Genomic DNA, 13,128 nt, shown 5'->3' with positions numbered 1-13,128 from the left:
GGTGGGCGAGTGGGGGTGGGGCCAGGATCACACGTCCCTGCCTGTGGAACTGTTGCCCATCACAAGGACATGCAAGCAGTGGATCATGACTCTGCCCCACGTCCCATCCTCATACTGTCACCACCCTGCATTCCCAATCCCAATCCCAGCCCTGGCCCTGATGCTCCCTGCCCACCCATGGCTCCGTCCCATCTGCCCAGCCACGTGCACCCTGCCCATGCAGGTCCTGGGCTGTTCTCCAAGTAGACCCTGTCAACCTGCTCTGTCCAGCACCCCAGGCGGTGGGTGCAGGGCAGATGAGCCAGGGTGCCCAGGCAGTGGGGCCGGGTCCAGCAATGGCACTGGAGACTGGCAGCAGCAGCTGAAAGAAGCCGCTACTGTGGCAGCTGCTGGGAAGTAGAATCCAGCCATCGCACCACCCCTGGGAGGCTAAATCCAGTACATGGGCTGTATTTTGTTCACCCCTGTATTAGATGCTAATGAAATGCAAGTAACCATTAATCTTTACTTAGATTAAGGGCCCCGTTACACAGGTAAAGGCGCGATGGGACCTAATGCACGATCAACTTAATCATACCTCCTGCCATGCTACACATGCATGGCAGGAGGGTGTGACTATGGAATCAGGAAGCAGATCCCATCGTGCCTTATTGCCAATGAGGGGGGAGCCCAGTTCTCCTGTTCTACCAGCAAGAAGCTGAGGGCTGAGCAACTGGGAGCTTCGATCAGCTGATGGGGCTCCCAGCCACAGGGAAGAAGCAGAAGAAAAGCGTTTAATGTTAAACTAGCTGGAGAAGAGGCATGTGCTATCTGTCCTTGAGCTTCAGAGCTCAGTTTTTCATCAGCTGGCAACAGGAAGAAGTTTCCCCCAGGCTTATGCTTTACACCTTTCTCCATAGCACTTGGCATTTCTTCCTGCAGCAGCAGGTACTCCAACACCTACTTACTCTGGCAACTGGTTCTGTGTCAATAATGCAGCTAGGAAGACCAATATTGAGCCAAATTCTCTGCTTGGGTAAGTGAAACTCCAGTGAAGTGAATGGAGCTACACTCATGGCCACCCGCAGAGCATCTGGTCTGGTTTCAAGACTGAGCCAAGCTTTCTTCTTTTATAAATGAGGGAAGCCCCATTAAACTCAACAGCAGAGAATTTAGGCCACTGTTGGAAATTGGACTGGATGGACTTTTTGTTCGTTCCAGTATGGCGATGCTTATGATCTTAAGCAATAGTCATATTTTCCCCTCTACAAATTTTTCCTTAGAGCTTATTTTGCTTTGGGTGATTCATTACAGTCAGTTGATGATGAAGTTAATATTATTATTAGCTTTTAACTATGCAAAAGCAGCTTTAATAAGATAGGAATTTACAATATTGTGGTCACACTGGTCCTTGACTGGTGCTTTATGCTGGCACAAAGCAGTGATAAAAAGGAGTGTCTTTTGGAAATAAATGCTTTCATTTCCTTTTCACCTACAAATTGGAAACAGGTGATTGCCATGTGCATTGTTCCATTTACAGCAGGAACTTAAGTAATGATATAGAAAAAACCCAAATCTCAAGATTTCTTCAAAATACTCTCCTGAGTATTACGCCCCCCCAAAATATGGAAAACTCCTCAGAAGTGAAAGAATATGGTGCACGCAGATATTGGTAAGAAGAATAAACATTTCTTACATAAAAATGCCAATGACACCAATAACCTGAGCTAATGAAAAGACACATTTTTAATAAGTCCCACTTCACACCTATGTTTAATGTTGAAAATTGGCTCTCCAGGGCAAAAATAAATATAGAGGAGAATAACTGTTTACAACATATACTTCCAGCTCTGAAACCTTATTGTAACAGGTTTGATGGTGTTATTAAGCTTCTCTTAGTTTTTCTAAAAAATGGTTTAAAGGTATTTTTTCCACTACATGTGTTCATTATTTGTTACAGCAAGTGAGATTTCTGTGTATCTGAAAATCACTTCAGCATACAGCAATTTCAAACTCTAAGGATCCATAAAAGACACTTGTCTTGAGTCTAACTGTGAAATAGGCGCACACACAAAATTGATTCCCACACAAGGAAAAAAATTGCATTTTGAAATTAATTCAAAGTTCAATTAAAAATCCCCTTTCATCTCTCTTTTATAATAAATAACTCCTTATGAGCAGGAAGATGGCAAGAATTAAATTACATCGTCTGAGTTGCTTTTAAAAATCTATATCCATTTCTAAATACATTAGACCCATTGGAGCCTTGGCATGGCTTAACCAGCAGAAGAAAAAACCTTGCAGTTTCCCATCTTCCAAGTTACGAGAGCTTCTAACTTTCTCATTGTTGGGATTAGCTGGATTAAGAAACATGGCGATAAAGTTAGATGCATTTCTTTTGTGTGTCTGAGGACGTTCCATTGCAGCAGCTGATGAAAAATGCAATTGTATAGAGTGAAATTTATCCCTGTGCAAGACTCTGCCCTTGTCCTACAGAAAGCCTTCAAGTAGAGTTAGAGGCGCTGATACAGGAAAGCACGTGTTTAATTTAATTATGCGCTCAATCCCTTTTCACTTCAACTGGGCTTAAACACAGGCTTGAAGTTATAGCTCTGCCTAAGCGTTTTCCTAAGCACAGACCTATGTGTAAGTTCAAGTATACAGAGCTCATGTCCACCCTCTGCAAAGGAGTGAATTCCACTATCAGGGGACAGACAGTCTGTTGACCTCGAGTGCCAAAAGAAATTGCTCTGCTAACAGAACTGGCTTAAAAGATATTGCTCACACAATTGTCAGTGGAGCACCGTGCTGTTTTACCCCCGAAAACAGCCTTATAACGAGGCAGTGCAGACATGCAGAATACGTAATCATATTTGTAAAAAGTCTTTGTTCACCAATTAGTATAGGGAGCAGTAGTATAGGGAGCAGTAGCCATCCCCAAACAGTTGTGCAAACCAGACCCCATTTGTTTATTTGTGATTTGCCAATAAGACAGGGTATAAACATGGCCTGGCCCTAATTGGACAATGGTCTGGAAACAATGTTTTAATCTACTCCACTAATTTCTGTCTATTGGTGATGAGAAAGCTCAACTTGAAGAGCACGTCTAAAAATTAACATTTGCAAAACTTCATATATGCTACATTTTTTCTAACAAATTATTGATCAGATTAGGTATTGTAGGACTATAAATATAACATGAAAGATCAGCAAAGGGCAGTGACATGTCCGAGAGAAAGCACTGAATGAGGAATAACTTTCAAAATCAGCAAAGGTTTCTATTTTTCGTTCTTATTTTTCAAAGTTAGATCTTATTAACCAAAAATGAGAAACCTGACATGTCGTATAACAGTTTTAATTAAGCCTTATAAACCTTGAAATCCCCGCATACAGGTGGAAACAGAGGAAGACAGTGAAAAGCTAAGTGTAAACTCTATGCTTGATCAGGTCAAAAATTATGTTTTACTTTTCCGTGTGAAGGAGAAACGTGTTGAAATTTTTAATGGAATATTTTTAGGTTGCCAGAAACCCAATTATTTTGGTTTGTAGCTGTCAAAACCCAAAGCATCTTTAGGGGGGTTTTTTATATCCAATTGATGAAAAGGGAAGGTTTCTGTGGATGCAGGGAGACCAGTGGATGTGGTGCACCTTGATTTTAGCAAGGCTTTTGATACCGTCTCCCACAGCATTATTGCAGGCAAGCTAAGGAAGTACAGGCTGGACGAATGGACTGTAAGGTGAATAGAAACTGGCTGCAGTATCGGGCTTAGAGGGTAGTAATCAATGGCTCGATGTCTAGATGGCAGCTGGTATCAAGTGGAGTGCCCCAGGGGTTGGTCGTGGGGCCAGTTTTGTTCAATGTCTTCATCAGTGACCTGGAAGATGGCATGGAGTGTACCCTCAGCAAGTTTGCAGATGACACCAAGCTTGGGGGAGTAGTAGATATGCTAGAGGGTAGGGCTAGGATTCAGAGGGACCTAAACAAATTGGAGGATTTGGGCAAAAGGAATCTCATGAGGTTCAACAAGGACAAGTGCAAAGTCCTGCACTTAGGACAAGAGCAATCCTATGCACCGGTGAAGGTGGGGGGTGACCAGCTGGGCAGCAGCTCTGCAGAAAAGGACCTGGGGGTTCCAGTGAACAACAAGCTGAATATGAGCCAGCAGCGTGCCCTTGTTGCCAAGAAGGCTAATGGCATCCTGGGCTGCATTGGTAGGTGTGTTGTCAGTAGGTCAAAGGAAGTGAGTCTTCCCTTCTATTCAGTGCTGGTGAGGCCACATCTGGAGTCCTGTGTTCAGTTTTGGGGCCCCCACAACAGAAAGGATGTGGACAAATTGCAGAGTGCAGCGGAGGGCAACAAAAATGGTGAAGAGACTGGGGCACATGACTGATGATGAAAGACTGAGGGAACTGGGCTTATTTAGTCTATAGAAGAGGAGACTGAGAGAGGACTTATTAGCCGTCTTCAACTACCTGAAGGGGGGTTCAAAAAAGGATGGGGCTGGACTGTTCTCAGCGGTGGCAGATGACAGGACAAGGAGCAATGGGCTCAAGTTGCAATAAGGGAAGTTTAGGTTAGATATTAGTAGAATTTTCTCCCTAGGAGGGTAGTAAAGCACTGGAACAGGTTACCCAGGGAAGTGGTGGAATCGCAATCCTTGGAGGTTTTTAAGACCCAACAAGACAAAGCTTTGGCTGGGATGGTCTAGTTGTGGATGGTCTGCCTTGAGCAGGGAGTCAGAGGTGATGACCTCCTGAGGTTCCTTCCAACCATAGTTTTTCTATGATTTAGGCTCTTTGGACACCTACAGACATGTAACAAGGCTGCTTCAACCTGTTATAATTAATTGAGTCTGCTGGAGTGTCATAATTACCATGCTCCAGCAGACTCCAGCATCACGTGTATCAGCATCCCTGTGCCGAAAAATGGCGGTGGGGGTGCTTTATCTAAAACTAGTTCAACAAGCTTTAGTTAAAGCGTCCCCATCACCATTTTTCAGTGCAAGGACATTCTCGGAGCCGCTCTAATTAAAGCACCCCTCTCCTTCCCTCTGCAGCACATCTATAAACGTCTCTTGTTTATTATATTTCCTTTAGGCTTCGATTCTCTCACTCCTCCTATTTCTAAGCTGGCATAACAGCACGTGCAAGTTCATGGATCTGCTGCAAATTTGACCCAGGTGTGGGAGAAATCAGAATCGGGATCTGACGCTTGGAAAAAGAAGGAAAGACAACCATGTACTAGCACAGAGAGTGCAAAACTGCCCTTCCTACTTGCCAATTGTCTCCTTCAGCAGCTGCACCACTGCCTTTAGTGATCAGCCTTTCTCTTGTAACCTCAGATAACCTTGGTGCACTTGAAGGAAGAGCAACAGCCTTAACTTTCTATTTTATCAGTCACACACAAAAGGAGACGGGAGCTGCCTGGCTTGGCGCTCCAGCCCACCCCTTTACATTGGATGCTTTATCACATTACCATCAACATCATACCCTTTTGTACCTCTCACTCATTAAAATCCCTGCACCATCCAGTTTTGTTCCCCAACACGTTCCTAGCTGCTTTTAAACTCTTTAGCCTTGTATTTTCTGTGTGTGTCCCAATGGATTAGTTATGGAGAGCTCTAATGCTGATTTTTTCCCCCTACATCTAGTGCTCATGGAAGTTTTATTAATTGCACCACTGTCTTTTGAATTGATTTTTCTATTCTTTTGAAGTTACATGAAATGAATTAATTCCTTTTCCAAATGCTGTCTTTCTGCTCAGGAGTCTCATGTGGTCAGAAAAAAAAAAAGCAGCAGGTGATTATTAGTCCCCCACCTTCTAATTCAGCAGCAGGTCATACAGCCATGTTTATTCCAAAACCATCGTTCAACAAGCCAGAATAGAAGGGAGCACAGACATCAGTGCACCACTTGGAAATTAATTAAAATAACTTTTCAAAGCAGGCACCGTCACATCCTTTTTGAGGTCTGCTTAAAATGTGAGACGGCATGCATCAATTCTTCCTGCACCAAGGAAGGCAAACCTTCTCCCTGCAAGGGCAAAGCCATTTGCTGCTGGGTATGCTATGAAGAAAACTATAGAAAGTATAATTCCGCGCAGGGGCCCAGATTACAAAATGCTGCAGGATACAAGTGGGGAGCCAACACTTATCCTGAGTGAAGATGAAACGCTGAGCATTAGGGTGAGCTGAACGAGGACTAGAACATTTTTCTGGATCTCAAATCATCTGCAGTCCAGCCCTAATTATGCTGTGAATGTATTTAGTGTTTGTAAACACTCTGTTTCTTGCACACATGCACACCTAGTTCCCCCAAATTGGCACCCTACGTTTGGGGTGTTGCATATTAAGTAGCAAAGCTCATTTTCTGACAGGGATAAAAGCATCCTGCTTTGATTCCTGCTCCATTGTGTAGCAACTGTTGCATTACTATTCAGGCAGCTGAGGAAGTCAGTTGACTTAATGGTTCATTGTTCGTCGCTCCAGAGATGTTAACAATTCTTTCCTTTTTAATGGGCTTGATGTTTCACTAATGAAGCTAAACTTTCTCAGGGCAATTTTGCTGCTAATTGCTTCCAGTCTTTCTCCTCCTATGTCATGGTCTTGGAGACTCTCTAACGCTTTTCAGAATCATAGATCTACCCCTGGAGACCAGGGCTCAGCAACAGCTAGGGTTTCAGCTTTAGTTAAGCAAGAAAGGGAGGGTAAGCAAAGATTAGGCTCTGCTCCTGCTGTATCCAGCTATAACTCTGGAAAACCTTTTCTTCATTCTGACTTCAAAAACAAGGTGCATTTATAGTCTGGGACATGCTGTATGTGAGAGAATACAGTATTTATTAAAGAATTCGAAATTTATGTGGGTCTTGAGCAAGCTTTGCACTTGAATTGCCTGTTACGCAACTGGTCCCACATGACATGGGATTGGTTTTTTACTTATTGATTAGTTGGTGGACACTGTTTTTAGGAAGCACAGCTGCATGCAGCAAAAATGAGCTTTGGGCATGAATTTTTGGATAGGAAAGATTTGTGATATCATTTATGAATATTTCATCATTCATAGACACTGACAAATTTAGAGATCAGACAGCTTTTTTTTAGCCTTCATTATTGATGCCATTGATCTAAATAATGTACTTTATCATAAAATGGATGGGGTGAATAAAATACCCCAGCATCTACAATATCCAGAGTTGAATACAGTTAGAGCTGGTCATTTTCCAAGTTAAACATTTTCATGAGGCTGTCGCTCTACCGCTCCTATTATTCTTAAAAAGCTGTTGAACTATTCTGAATCATCTTCGTTTGGGGTAAAGGCAAGCTGACAATTTTGTGGCAGCTCCCCTAACTGGGAACCCACTTGGAAGAAGACAACTGGATTTTTATAGATTTCATAGACATTTGGGCTGAAAGGGACCTCCGAAGATCATCGAGTCCAGCCCCCCCGCCCAAAGGGCAGGAAGTCAGCTGGGGTCATAGGATTTTGGGCCCAGGATGGTAAAGATCTCAGTACTTTGGATCTCTTTGCAGTTTAGAAGGTGGTAGGGTGGAGCTAAGTGAACAAGAGGTGCAGCAGACTTGAATTTGTATTGGTGTGCAACTCCTGAATGGTGGTCCCTTAAGGGACTGCTCCTCTAGCAAATAGTCCAGACATTGACCTTGCATTTGGTTGTTTTTGCTGATGCAGTAGAAAAAAGGTTGGCTAGTTCTTATTTTATCTGAACTAATACATCTGTCCTTACCCTAATGTCTGTCATTCTGCCAAACTAGATGTACTGCTGCATAGGAATACATTGTATTCTTGCTACTGAAGATACAGCACCTTTCATGTTGGGGGGGGAGGGAAAGATGCCTGTGAAAGATAGAGAGGATGCAGGGAGGAAATTGTATACTTAATAAAAGTTTCAGATGTGTCATTTTTGCTTACCAAAGAAAATTTCATAGGAAAAAAATGACTGCTTAATGGATTGTTCAAATGCTCATTAGCATCAAGCAGATTTATTTGAACAGATAATTATGCCCATATTGTCCTTTCATCACTGGAATTGTTTATGTTAAACTGTCAAGCAGCAGTTTTCAAATGTTATTCCTCGATGTGTTCAGCTTGCTTTTATGGTTAGAAAAACAAAAACTTTTTTTTTTTTGTACCTCAGCTTCATTTTAATCTTGTTCCAAAAAAGTCTTTCATAAGACTTTGAAGTTTGCAGGCACACACCAGGTCATTTCATTTCAGACATTATGAAGAGTTGAACATTTAGGTCTTCTCATGAGAAAATACAATGCTGTGCAAATGTCTCCCTTCTGATTTAATTCAGCCAGCCTATTAGCTGGAAGGTGCATATGTGTGCATGTATGCACAAGAGAGAAGGTGCTAGTTATAAATGACAACTCCACTGCCTTCAAAGGCTGATTTTGGATTTGACAACTGCTCAGCATTTGCTTTAGCCCTTCATTTCAGTATGTTTATCAAATCACTCTATTCTCAGCTAAGAGTGATTAGCACCTTATGAAACACAGATACCAAATTGCTATGCCTAATCCAAATGAAGCAAGCTGTGCCTTTGGGCTAGTCTTAATATGAATCTAGGAAAAACATAGCCGAAGTATCCTATGGGGGAAAAAAGAAACGATAACATTTTCTGCAAAGAGTTGCAGCTGCAGTCTCAAGCCCTACAAGGAGAGACTGTGGGACCTGGACCTCTTCAGCCTCCGCAAGAGAAGGCTGAGTGGTGATCTTGTGGCCGCCTACAAATTCATTAGGGGGATGCAGTAAGGGATCAGAGATGCTCTGTTCACCAGGCCACCTCTTGGGGTAACAAGGAACAATGGGCACAAACAGAGAGAGCAGATTTAGGCTGGATATCAGGAAAAACTTCTTCACGGTAAGGGTGGCCAAAATTTGGGATGGGTTTCCAAGGGAGGTGGTGCTCTCCCCTACCTTGGGGGTCTTTAAGAGAAGGCTGGATGGGCATCTGGCTGGGGTCATCTCACCCAGCGCTCTTTCCTGCCTAGTCAGGGGGTCGGACTCGATGATGGGTTGAGGTCCCTTCTGACCCTAGCATCTATGAATCTATAATGCAGTTGTCTGCAGCTAAAGGAAGCACTTGATGGTATTTGCGTCCTCCCAGTTTCTTCTAATTGCCATTCACTCTTCTTATCCTGCACATAACTTGTCTATAATAAAAAGTCCATTTTGCTCGCCAACCATATTCATTAGCTGCAATGGCAGGTGGCCAGTAAAATACAAATATCCTGCATTTACAAGTCAATTATAAAGGCTCGTCCAAGCTAGTGGAAACTATTTTCTGGCCGGTCTCAATCTTCAGCACCTCCGAGCTGTTGAAAGTTTTCAAAGTTGTGTGCTCAAATATTAGATCATCTTCCCATGCCAGAACTCTTAAAGAGAAGCAGCTCCTACTGTCCACAGGGCTGAGTTTCCATTAGCATTACTTAAAAGTCTGAGTATGAAAAAAGTCAATTTGGGAAAGAAGACATCCTCACAACAATGTCTCCAGGGCCAGCTCTTAGTTTCACTATGTCTGCAATGTCGGGTAAGTTTACAGCAACTGTCTGGTAAAGGGGAAGGTTTTGTCAGCCAGGATGATATGTGGATCATGCTGGTCATGGTGGTCTGCGGAGAATGCTGGCATTTGGTAGGGAAGTTTGCTTAAGCTAAAAAAGTTCTTATTTCATGATGTAAATGTTGAATTCTATATGCTTCACAGCCCTCATTTTTGTCTGCCTGGTGAGCTGAATGCTACTGAGTGCAACTATATAAAATTTGCCTCCTCTCCAAGTTGAGCTAAATGCATGAACAGGATGGTTACTAGATGCAACTTTAAAGTTGCCTGACTTCTCTGAGATGAGAGATGCAATGACAAAGCTCCAACATCCTTGCTCCAACATCTTATGCTAGCTGGGGATGAATTTGGAGAGGGCAATTAACAAAGTCGTAGGTCATCAAAACCTCGAGTCTTGGTTCACTTAAAATTCCTCTTGTTCTGCAAGGACGAGTTGGGTGTTTTATAGGAATTCAGAGTAAATGTACAACACTTCACCCTACGACATAGTCAAGACCTCCTCTGCAGGGGTGAATGCAACTGCCTATCTACAACATGCAAAAGCTAGCATTCAGCTCCAAACCAACAGACTGTCACTGCAATAGCAGAAGTGAGGAACAACAGTGGGCCAGACAAGTCAGGAGGAAGAGAAGAAGCACTCCCCCTGGTTTTTAACAGATGAGGGAGAAGCTGTGCCCCTTACTTTTAACCCCTGAGAAGAGTCCATTTAAGCTTTTGAATGTTTAAAATGTGCAGTAATGGGGCAGATCATCTTCACCTTTGTGTTAGGGAAACCATAATCTCAGCACGCGTCACCCAGGTAGCAGGTCTGTTCTCACTGCTAGCTCTGGGAGGAAAGTGCTTTAACCTGATAGTACAGGCCTGTGATTTTAGAGCTGGGATATGTGTACATTTTTTGTGTCTGTATCTGGAGCAAGGAGTTTTTTCTAACTGTGACATGATAACACCCGTTGTGGTAGGATGTACAATCTCTGGGGCCAGCCGCTAGAGGGAGTCACAACCACACACAAAGGCGAGCCCCTTACACCTGCTTCCTAAGGTTGAAATGCCGGTGAAAAAAAATCACCCCATAATGAAATAATAAGTGATTTTGAACAGAAGGATGAGATCACCTTGCTGTATGAACGGTTGCTCTCGATAGTGAGACTCTTATTAAAAGCAGAGGCAGCATTTGAAAAATAAAGCAAGCGGGTTGCCTGCGTTTTGCACTGTAATGCAATGTGTAGCGGCAGACCACACGGACACAAGTGCTAATGCAACTGAGTCAAGTAGATCTGACTTCTCGATATCAGCAACAAAACAGAGCTGCACATCCACAGCATGCTCTCATCAGCATGGCATATTCAGCAGGCCGATGTAACTGCCTTTGACATCTACTGTAGGCATATTCGCTGGGCTGAGATGATATTCTTCAAGTTGATGAACATCTGTTTCAGGCAGGCGATGAATCGTCTTCAGCCCTAATTCCTATTTCCTACCTTTCTGTTGGCTGAGACCGTGCAGAAAACACAGGCTTAATACTGTGGCTGGGGTGGTCTTTTTCAGTAGTTTTTATACTCGATTGATTTTTCCTCTGTGGCTGCTCCTTTCTTGATAAAAAGCTTTGTAGGGACAGAGCATTTCCATAGCTTGAAGATGATGACATTTTGGTTAGATATATTACTTGGTATGGGGATTTAATCCCAGGCTGAAATAGCTCACCTTGGTGCTAATCCAGCTAGGAATCCTAAAGAAAGTCGCTTCTCTAGCCTGCTAGAAGCGGAGGGTATGTTCATACCACACATGCACACATTGTTTCTGGAGAGGACCGATCTCAGGCATACCCCACCCGCCTGCTCCTGCTTGCCATATGCCAAACCTGTAAAATCACTCTATGAAAATGTGCTTTAAAACCACTCTAGGAGCTACCTTCTCCAGCTGCTGCTCTCAAGGGCTCTGCCTCTGACCTGCTAGAGAGCAACAGCAGATGAGGAGGAGGCCTTTAGAAGCAGCTTCTTGCATCGCACATGGTGGTGAAAATAGAGGCACGTTGGTGGAGTGTTTTTAAGGTACCCCGGATCCCATAGATACATCCTGATAAAATCAATATCACCTGATCATCAGTGTGCCCCAGCATGGGAAACTTGGCCTTGGAGGAATTAGATGTGCAAAAGAAAGATTCATGGATTGAAATGTAAAAAGTCACACATGAAAAGAGGGACTAATGTACTGTCAGTGAGAAGTGACAACACATCAGTGTAGCATGTGTGAAAAAATATGATGCTGTGCTGTTTTGCGTGTCCTCCAGATTTAAAAAGAGAACTGAGACCGACAGAGAAAAACCGGGTGTTTAAAATGAGCTACACTGAAAATAGTAATATGAACTCCTTCATGCATGAGCAAATAACAATTTGCCGGCACTCAGAGGGGAATCACTTTGTATTTAGCTTGTATACTTGGTGATTAAAAAAAAAAAAAAATCTTTCAGTGGATAGTAATTAGGGTACTCCAATCATTTGAAGCGCAGCAGAGCTTTCCAAATCCTAAATGCAGTCACGAGTTGCTGAACTGATTTAAGGGTTATGATGAGTTCTGGCTTAAAGGGTCACAGTCTACATGGGTTTTTTTCCCCCCAATTGTATAACAATACAGACATTCAGATTATGGGCTCAGGCGACATATGGCCTGCAATTTTTCAGCCTCTGGAATTTATGATTACTTCTGGACATGATAGATTACCATGGGGCACATAACAGGAGACACTATGTTTTGGGATAAGCCAAGGTAAGCTTCCAAATACCCAAATCCGAACATAGGGCTTAGCTTCCCCTAAATCGAACAGGGGCTGAATTCAGGATTTTGCTTTGTGTTCCTCTTAGAGATAACCGGATGCCAAATTATCATCACGTTCATTAGAGTACTATGCCACTAACAGCCTTTTAGAAGCCAGAAAGAGACTCTGCAGTTACAGTGCAGTGGTTACTGCCTGCTACGGACTATTTGGTAAAAAGGAAACAGAAGTCAAATTGTGACTCATTCTCATGCTTATTCTTTGACCCTATCTTTGTTTCTTTGTGTGGATATGACAAAGGTAGTAGCCGCTATATTTAAGAAGTGTTTTCTGTTAGGAGCTGAGATGAAGCAGGCTTTGTTGGTGACAGGTGTAGCGTCTAAACATAAATGTACCACCGTTGTAAGTATTCCTCCAGAAGCTAACTGTATATGCCATATAAGCAGCTCATCAAAAACAGCAAGGCTGCTTGCAATAGCACCATCTGGTGACTCCCAGTAATTTTATAGTTGTAGGAAGTGTAAAAGATTCAGGAACTTAGCCTACAGAGAAATTGGTATGAAACACTAGTGTTCGGTCATTTTAGTTAACCTGCGAGTGTCATACTAGCTAACAGACACCAAACAGTACCCTCTCCTTCAACATCAGATCCTTCAACATCCTCTTGCTACAACGTCAGATGCATTTATATGCCTGCATTTAAAAAGATGGTTTTCACCTGTGTGCTGACACCTGAACTTGTACAACATAGATTTCATAGCATTAGGGCTGGAAGGGACCTTGCAAGATCATCGGGTCC

This window comes from Gavialis gangeticus, unplaced genomic scaffold (genome assembly GCF_001723915.1).
Source record: "Gavialis gangeticus isolate Ggan-Ray unplaced genomic scaffold, GavGan_comp1, whole genome shotgun sequence".
NCBI classification, from domain to species: Eukaryota; Metazoa; Chordata; order Crocodylia; family Gavialidae; genus Gavialis; species Gavialis gangeticus.
This window is presented reverse-complemented; position numbering follows the sequence as displayed.